Below are 10,598 nucleotides of genomic sequence, written 5' to 3' on the forward strand. Positions count from 1 at the left end.
TTCCTTCTCTCTTTCCATCTCTCTCCTTCCTTCTCTCTTTCCATCTCTCTCCTTCCTTCTCTCTTTCCATCTCTCTCTTTCTTCAACTAGGGTATCCTCTCATGTGAAGGATCCTTTGTCTCCAGATTAAGAGGTTTGGCTGGGTGATCCCTAATCATCTCTTTACTTTTTGTTATTTATCTTCAGGAGAGGGGGAGAGATGAGAGGTGTCCTTCGATTTTAATCTGGAGATCATTTTCCATAGGGGGCCCCAATCTGCGCCGTTCTAGTGTTACGTTCCCATAACTCAAACTCAAAATGTCATCGCTCACAGAAAAGGGAACTAACAAAGGAAATCACTTTGACAAACAAAACAAATCAGATAAGTGTTTCAAAGGGGGTTCTGAAAGGCAGAAAGTGTGTGTTTTATGTGTGTGTGCATTTCCTATTTAGGTAAGCAGGGGGGCACGGCAGAGTAATTAGAGGAATAGAGAGCGAGACAGAGAGAGAGAGAGCGAGAGAGCGAGAGAGAGAGAGAGAGAGAGAGAGAGAGAGAGAGAGAGAGAGAGAGAGAGAGAGAGAGAGAGAGAGAGAGAGAGAGAGAGAGAGAGAGAGAGAGAGAGAGAGAGAGAGAGAGAGAGGAGAGAGAGAGAGAGCGAGAGGGAGCCTGACAACTTAAATTGGGAGAGATTATAGTATAGTCAAGATTTATTTTAAAGCCTTTGATCATTGGAAAAATAAAAAGTTGAAAGTAAATGCCTTTGAAATGGAAAAAAGAGGAACAGAATGGCCTCAAACTGTATCAATGCCATGTATTCACCTTGACTTTACGCTTGGTGAACTAAACCTCACGGTTCCCTGAAAGAAAGTGTATGTCTATAGCTGTGCTATCACACATCACACTCCTGGTTGCTTTGGTAACCATACCTTGAACCTTGCAACATGTGTTGCATGACACTGTGGCACTAATGTTTATCCTTGATGTCAGACACATGCCATATCAAAGGTTGACAGGGTGTCAACAGTACAACAGTGGAGGCTGCTGAGGGGAGGATGGCTCATAATAATGGCCAGAATGGAGTGAATGGAATGGTACTGTATATAAACACATGGTTTTCATCTGTTTGATACCATTCCATTACACTCAATTGTAGACATTATTATGATCCGTCCTCTCTTCACCAGCCTCCACTGCTGTACGATATTGTTCACAGCCCTTCCTTACAAAGATGTACATCAATAGAGTGTTGAGCTGAGCTGTGCTGTATGTAGCAGGTGGAATAGCAGAGACAATACGGGTTTGAAAGTATTATATTATATTATAGAAGTCATTCTGCTGCACAGCTTTCTATGACCTCATATCTACCACTCAATATTGAACCCACCTATCTCATCTCTTATCTGCCACACCCCCACATATCTCCACCCAACTCCCATCCTCCCACCTGCCCAGTCCTAATCCCATCACATCTCCCCTCCACCTCCCAAGTCCACCCAACTCCCATCCTCCCGCCTGCCCAGTCCTAATCCCATCACATCTCCCCTCCACCTCCCAAATCCACCCAACTCCCATCCTCCCGCCTGCCCAGTCCTAATCCCATCACATCTCCCCTCCACCTCCCAAATCCACCCAACTCCCATCCTCCCGCCTGCCCAGTCCTAATCCCATCACATCTCCCCTCCACCTCCCAAATCCACCCAACTCCCATCCTCCCGCCTGCCCAGTCCTAATCCCATCACATCTTCCCTCCACCTCCCAAATCCACCCAACTCCCATCCTCCCGCCTGCCCAGTCCTAATCCCATCACATCTCCCCTCCACCTCCCAAATCCACCCAACTCCCATCCTCCCGCCTGCCCAGTCCTAATCCCATCACATCTTCCCTCCACCTCCCAAATCCACCCAACTCCCATCCTCCCGCCTGCCCAGTCCTAATCCCATCACATCTCCCCTCCACCTCCCAAATCCACCCAACTCCCATCCTCCCGCCTGCCCAGTCTAATCCCATCACATCTTCCCTCCACCTCCCAAATCCACCCAACTCCCATCCTCCCACCTGCCCAGTCCTAATCCCATCACATCTCCCCTCCACCTCCCAAGTCCACCCAACTCCCATCCTCCCGCCTGCCCAGTCCTAATCCCATCACATCTCCCCTCCACCTCCCAAATCCACCCAACTCCCATCCTCCCGCCTGCCCAGTCCTAATCCCATCACATCTCCCCTCCACCTCCCAAATCCACCCAACTCCCATCCTCCCGCCTGCCCAGTCCTAATCCCATCACATCTTCCCTCCACCTCCCAAATCCACCCAACTCCCATCCTCCCGCCTGCCCAGTCCTAATCCCATCACATCTTCCCTCCACCTCCCAAATCCACCCAACTCCCATCCTCCCGCCTGCCCAGTCCTAATCCCATCACATCTCCCCTCCACCTCCCAAATCCACCCAACTCCCATCCTCCCGCCTGCCCAGTCCTAATCCCATCACATCTTCCCTCCACCTCCCAAGTCCACCCAACTCCCATCCTCCCGCCTGACAAGTCCTAATCCCATCACACCCCAAAAAACTAAAATGTCTAATCACCCACTCCACCACTCCTCACCCCTTAAATATGTAATATATTCCATACACATGGGACTAAATACTACACTTTTGACTACTTCAATACACATATAAGTGAATTTGTCCCAATACTTCTGATCCCCTAAAATGTGGAGACTATGTCAAAAAAAGTGCTGTCATATGTAAACGTTAACCCGATATGGATGAAAATACCCTCAAAATAAAGCACATTTAACCTCAGTCATTGCATCATTTAAAATCCAACGTGCTGGAGTACAGAGCCAAAATAACAAAAAATGTATCACTGTCCCAATACTTTATTTATTATTATTATTATTATTATTATTATTATTTTTCACCTTTATTTAACCAGGTAGGCCAGTTGAGAACAAGTTCTCATTAACAACTGCGACCTGGCCAAGATAAAGTAAAGCAGTGCGACAAAAACAACAACACAGAGTTACACAAAAACAAACCCACAGTCAATAACACAATAGAAAAGTCTATGTACAGTGTGTGCAAATGTAGAAGATTAGGGAGGTAGGCAATAAATAGGCCATAGAGGCGAAATATTTACAATTTAGCATTAACACTGGAGTGATAGATGTGCAGATGATGATGTGCAAGTAGAGATACTGGGGTGCACAAGAGCAAGAAGATAAATAACAATATGGGGATGAGGTAGTTGGGTGTGCTTTTTACAGATTGGCTGTGTACAGGTACAGTGATTGGTAAGCTGCTCTGACAGCTGATGCTTAAAGTTAGAGAGGGAGAAATAAGTCTCTAGCGTCAGTGATTTTTGCAATTCGTTCCAGTCATTGGCAGCAGAGAACTGGAAGGAAAGGCGTCCAAAGTAAGTGTTGGCTTTGAGGATGACCAGTGAAATATACCTGCTGAAGCTCGTGCTACGGGTGGGTGTTGCTATGCTGACCAGTGAGCTGAGATAAGGCGGGGCTTTACCTAGCAGAGACTTGTAGATGACCTGGAGCCAGTGGGTTTGGCGACGATTATGAAGCGAGGGCCAGCCAACGAGAGCATACAGGTCGCAGTGGTAGGTGGTATATGGGGCTTTGGTGACAAAACGGATGGCACTGTGATAGGCTACATCCAGTTTGCTGAGGAGAGTGTTGGAGGCTATTTTGTAAATGACATCGCCGAAGTCAAGGATCGGTAGGATTGTCAGTTTTATGAGGGTACGTTTGGCAGCATGAGTGAAGGAGGCTTTGTTGTGAAATAGGAAGCCGATTCTAGATTTAATTTTGGATTGGAGATGCTTAATGTGAGTCAGGAAGGAGAGTTTACAGTCTAACCAGACACCTAGGCATTTGTAGTTGTCCACATATTCTAAGTCAGAACCGTCCAGAGTAGTGAGGCGGGCGGGTCCGGGCAGAAATCGGTTGAAGAGCATGCATTTAGTTTTACTAGCATTTACATTTAACATTTACATTTAAGTCATTTAGCAGACGCTCTTATCCAGAGCGACTTACAAATTGGTGCATACACCTTATGACATCCAGTGGAACAGCCACTTTACAATAGTGCATCTAAATCTTTTTAGGGGGGTGAGAAGGATTACTTACCCTATCCTAGGTATTCCTTGAAGAGGTGGGGTTTCAGGTGTCTCCGGAAGGTGGTGATTGACTCCGCTGTCCTGGCGTCGTGAGGGAGTTTGTTCCACCATTGGGGGCCAGAGCAGCGAACAGTTTTGACTGGGCTGAGCGGGAACTGTACTTCCTCAGTGGTAGGGAGGCGAGCAGGCCAGAGGTGGATGAACGCAGTGCCCTTGTTTGGGTGTAGGGCCTGATCAGAGCCTGGAGGTACTGAGGTGCCGTTCCCCTCACAGCTCCGTAGGCAAGCACCATGGTCTTGTAGCGGATGCGAGCTTCAACTGGAAGCCAGTGGAGAGAGCGGAGGAGCGGGGTGACGTGAGAGAACTTGGGAAGGTTGAACACCAGACGGGCTGCGGCGTTCTGGATGAGTTGTAGGGGTTTAATGGCACAGGCAGGGAGCCCAGCCAACAGCGAGTTGCAGTAATCAAGACGGGAGATGACAAGTGCCTGGATTAGGACCTGCGCCGCTTCCTGTGTGAGGCAGGGTCGTACTCTGCGGATGTTGTAGAGCATGAACCTACAGGAACGGGACACCGCCTTGATGTTAGTTGAGAACGACAGGGTGTTGTCCAGGATCACGCCAAGGTTCTTAGCGCTCTGGGAGGAGGACACAATGGAGTTGTCAACCGTGATGGCGAGATCATGGAACGGGCAGTCCTTCCCCGGGAGGAAGAGGAGCTCCGTCTTGCTGAGGTTCAGCTTGAGGTGGTGATCCATCATCCACACTGATATGTCTGCCAGACATGCAGAGATGCGATTCGCCACCTGGTCATCAGAAGGGGGAAAGGAGAAGATTAATTGTGTGTCGTCTGCATAGCAATGATAGGAGAGACCATGTGAGGTTATGACAGAGCCAAGTGACTTGGTGTATAGCGAGAATAAGAGAGGGCCTAGAACAGAGCCCTGGGGACACCAGTGGTGAGAGCGCGTGGTGAGGAGACAGATTCTCGCCACGCCACCTGGTAGGAGCGACCTGTCAGGTAGGACGCAATCCAAGCGTGGGCCGCGCCGGAGATGCCCAACTCGGAGAGGGTGGAGAGGAGGATCTGATGGTTCACAGTATCGAAGGCAGCCGATAGGTCTAGAAGGATGAGAGCAGAGGAGAGAGAGTTAGCTTTAGCAGTGCGGAGCGCCTCCGTGATACAGAGAAGAGCAGTCTCAGTTGAATGACTAGTCTTGAAACCTGACTGATTTGGATCAAGAAGGTCATTCTGAGAGAGATAGCGGTAGAGCTGGCCAAGGACGGCACGCTCAAGAGTTTTGGAGAGAAAAGAGAGAAGGGATACTGGTCTGTAGTTGTTGACATCGGAGGGATCGAGTGTAGGTTTTTTCAGAAGGGGTGCAACTCTCGCTCTCTTGAAGACGGAAGGGACGTAGCCAGCGGTCAGGGATGAGTTTAAAAGCAGTTGGAGGCCACGTAAGGATTGTTGTACGGCATTGAAGCTCGTTTGGAGGTTTGTTAACACAGTGTCCAAAGAAGAGCCAGATGTATACAGAATGGTGTCGTCTGCGTAGAGGTGGATCAGAGAATCACCAGCAGCAAGAGTGACATCATTGATATACACAGATAAAAGAGTCGGCCCGAGAATTGAACCCTGTGGCACCCCTATAGAGACTGCCAGAGATCCGGACAACAGACCCTCCGATTTGACACACTGAACTCTATCTGAGAAGTAGTTGGTGAACCAGGCGAGGCAGTCATTAGAGAGACCAAGGCTGTTGAGTCTGCCGATAAGAATGCAATGATTGACAGAGTCGAAAGCCTTGAACAGGTCAATGAAGACGGCTGCACAGTACTGTCTTTCGTCGATGGCGGTTATGATATCATTTAGGACCTTGAGTGTGGCTGAGGTGCACCCATGACCTGTTCGGAGACCAGATTGCATAGTGGAGAAGGTACGGTGGGATTCGATATGGTTGGTGATCTGTTTTTTAACTTGGCTTTTGAACATTTTATAAAGGCAGGGCAGGATGGATATAGGTCTATAACAGTTTGGGTCTAGAGTGTCTCCCCTTTTGAAGAGGGGGATGACCGCGACAGCTTTTCAATCTTTGGGGATCTCAGGATGAAAGGATGAACAGGCTCGTAATAGGGGCTGCAACAATTTTGGCAAATAATTTTAGAAAGAGAGGGTCCAGATTGTCTAGCCCAGCTGATTTGTAGGGATCCAGATTTTGGAGCTCTTTCAGAACATCAGCTATCTGGATTTGGGTGAAGGAGAAGCGGGGGGGATTGGGCAAGTTTTGGAGCTCACTGTATATTCCATATTTAACAGTTGTTAAAGTACTTTCTGAATTTCACCAGGTTCATATGTTAATATGGCATGTTGATTTGTTATTTTGCATGCCTGCATCCTGGGAGTAGGGGAGAGTGTACTTACGATTTTCCCTGCGTGCTCGAGCATAAATCATTTTGATCCACTATGAGAGGTAAGCACACTTTTTTCTGTAGTCTTCAGAAAAGGTTTGATTCTTTTAAGCACAAAGTCATACACACAGTGTTTTGTTCATGAATAATGATGTATATTTAGAGGTTACGCATAAGTGGATGGTATTGTTAAGATGCACTTGTAACTGTAATTTTAAGGATGATATTAACATTCTGAATTCAACATTTGGTTAATAGCTAGCTAAGGTATTAGCAAGCTATTGTATGAACGATGGCTAGCTCCTCGAATGATCCCAGTTGCCCTTGTATTGTGCATCTGTTGTAGAAAGAGGCGACGATTCTCAGAACATATGTGCTCTACAAATGCTTTATTTTCTTTTGGGTGCAGGTATGTGGTTTTATCTATGTAAAATATATGTTATGTGTTGATGCATAATAAGGAGAGGCTGTACTCATTGTTGTATTCTAAAATCATTTTGATGCACTATGAGAGAAAGAGGCAACGCTTCGCAGGACATATGTGTCCTACAAATGTGGAATTTCCTGTTGGATGCAGGAAGCAGAGAGTGAATTCTGATTCAATTAAACAACCTGATCTCCAAAGTCCACGTCTATAGTCTCAATCAACCACACACAACGCAGAGCTAAAGCGGTGCAGCACAGCACTGGTTACACAGACACAAGGGTGGCCATGCATAGGTTGAATGTCTCTTCTCTCTACCCGCTCACAGTATTTAGGATGATTGGTCTCTGTTGTAATTCTTGGGCATTGGGGAAATGGGCTTATTTGTACATATCTTACCCTTATAAAATGATGCAGATGCCACTCGCTACTTCTTGTTGGGTAGGTTTTCTTTTTTATCAAAGTCATGATGACTCAAAGGCACACATGCATGCCCATACACACGCAAACACACACACACACACACACACACACACACACACACACACACACACACACACACACACACACACACACACACACACACACACACACACACACACACACACACACACACACACACACACACACACACACACACACACACACACACACACACACACACACAGTGGAGGTACTATTAATCTCATTGTCCTATACCATGCCAGTATTGACAACAACCCATTAGAGAGAGAACTGAATAAGTGTAATGTTGACATATAAATGTAGGCAACTGCAAAACCTTCTTCCCACTAAGTGCCTTCAGTCATCATCACAGCAGTCATCATCACAGCAGTCATCTTCACAGCAGTCATCATCACAGCAGTCATCATCACAGCAGTCAGCTTCAAAGCAGTCATCTTCACAGCAGTCTTAAAGTCACAGCAGTCATCATCACTGCAGTCATCATCACAGCAGTCATCACAGCAGTCATCTTCATAGCAATCATCACAGCAGTCATCATCACAGCAGTCATCACAACAGTCATCACAGCAGTCATCTTCACAGCAGTCATCTTCACAGTCATCTCATCACAGCAGTCATCATCAGCAGTCATCTTCAAGTCACACAGCAGTCATCATCACAGCAGTCATCATCACATCTTCACAGCATCTTCACAGTCATCACAGCAGTCATCTTCATAGCAGTCATCATCTCATCACAGCAGTCATCATCACAGCAGTCATCATCACAGCAGTCATCTTCACAGTCTTCACAGTCATCTTCACAGCAGTCATCATCACAGCAGTCATCACAGCAGTCATCATCATCAGCAGTCATCATCACAGCAGTCATCATCACAGCAGTCATCACAGCAGTCATCACAGCAGTCATCTTCACAGCAGTCATTTTCATCATCATCACAGCAATCATCACAGCAGTCACCACAGCAGTCATCACAGCAGTCATCTTCACAGCAGTCATCTTCACAGCAGTCATCATCACAGCAGTCATCACAGCAGTCATCTTCATAGCAATCATCACAGCAGTCATCATCACAGCAGTCATCACAACAGTCATCACAGCAGTCATCTTCACAGCAGTCATCTTCACAGCAGTCTTAAAGTCACAGCAGTCATCATCACAGCAGTCATCATCACAGCAGTCATCTTCACAGCAGTCATCTTCACAGCAGTCATCATCACAGCAGTCATCACAGCAGTCATCTTCATAGCAATCATCACAGCAGTCATCATCACAGCAGTCATCACATCATCACAGCAGTCATCTTCACAGCAGTCATCTTCACAGCAGTCTTAAAGTCACAGCAGTCATCATCACAGCAGTCATCTTCACAGCAGTCATCTTCACAGCAGTCATCATCACAGCAGTCATCTTCACAGTAGTCATCTTCACAGCAGTCATCTTCACAGCAGTCATCATCACAGCAGTCATCACAGCAGTCATCATCACAGCAGTCATCATCACAGCAGTCATCATCACAGCAGTCATCACAGCAGTCATCTTCACAGCAGTCATCTTCACAGCAATCATCACAGCAGTCATCATCACAGCAATCATCACAGCAGTCATCATCACAGCAGTCACCACAGCAGTCATCACAGCAGTCATCTTCACAGCAGTCATCATCACAGCAGTCATCTTCACAGCAGTCATCTTCACAGCAATCATCACAGCAGTCATCATCACAGCAATCATCATCACAGCAGTCACCACAGCAGTCATCACAGCAGTCATCTTCACAGCAGTCATCTTCACAGCAGTCTTAAAGTCACAGTTTAAAGCACTGCCTTCTGCCTTTAATCAACATCTGATGTTTCTCATGTAATATTTTGACACAATCATCATATCTCAAAAATGAAATTACATTTAACACAACCATAATTAGTTGTGGTCCTAATGAATTATGATAATCTACATTTCAGCAGGGATTACATATTGATCAGACAATCAAGACCCGGGAGCTTCGTTGTAACCTTAAGTGCTCTTGAACAACAGAAAACATGTTGTGTTGGAAGGTCTGCATGTCTGCAGAACATTAGCAACATTAGTGTGTGTATATATCTATGTGTGTGTGTATGTGTATATTCGTGTGTGCAAGTGTCTGCGTGCTTGTGTGTTTATGTTTGTGTGGCTGTAGCTTCCCATTAGCCTAGCTATACCATAACAATCCATAGCCCACCCCACAGGAGACCCTTGCTGCCTTCCAGTGTAGAATAACTTAAACACATTGACAGCAGGGCATGGTTCATGCTAACTGGAAGGGTTATGGCCAGTAACAGGAGCAACCGAACCAGTAGGAGGAGCCTGAGGAGGGCTCTCTGCACCAGCAGCTCTGAGCTTGTACCCAAACATTCATTATCCCAACGTTACTGCTCACTTCATATAGAAGACCTCATAACATATTCATGAGCAAGAGTGTTGAGTTTAATGTGCACTGTGTGTGTGATGCTCCTCTGCATGGGGTTTAATTGATCATGGGGGCACTATGCTAGTTTATGATCATGCTCCCTCTGCATGTAGCCTGATTTAATAATCATGCTACCTCTGCAGAGTCATGCTGTTTAATTGATCATGCCCCTCTGCATGTAGCACTATGCTCTCAGTTTAATTGATCATGCTCCCTGCATGCATGCTCTCAGTTTAATTGATCATTATGCACTATGCTCAGTTTAATCAGATCATGCTTCCTCTGCATGTAGCACTATGCTCTCAGTTTAATTGATCATGCTCCCTCTGCATGTAGCACTATGCACTATGCTCAGTTTAATTGATCATGCTCCCTCTGCCTCTCAGTTTAATAGATCATGCTATGCACTATGCTCAGTTTAATTGATCATGCTCCCTCTGCCTGCTCTCAGTTTAATTGATCACTATGCTCTCTCAGTTTAATTGATCATGCTCCCTCTGCTGCCTGTCTCAGTTTAATTGATCATGCTATGCACTATGCTCTCAGTTTAATTGATCATGCTCCCTCTGCATGTAGCACTATGCTCTCAGTTTAATTGATCATGCTCCCTCTGCCTGTAGCACTATGCTCTCAGTTTAATTGATCATGCTCCCTCTGCATGTAGCACTATGCTCTCAGTTTAATTGATCATGCTCCCTCAGCATGTAGCACTATGCTCTCAGTTTAATTGATCATGCTCCCTCT

The sequence above is a fragment of the Oncorhynchus keta genome, chromosome 34, assembly GCF_023373465.1.
Source record: "Oncorhynchus keta strain PuntledgeMale-10-30-2019 chromosome 34, Oket_V2, whole genome shotgun sequence".
NCBI lineage: Eukaryota > Metazoa > Chordata > Actinopteri > Salmoniformes > Salmonidae > Oncorhynchus > Oncorhynchus keta.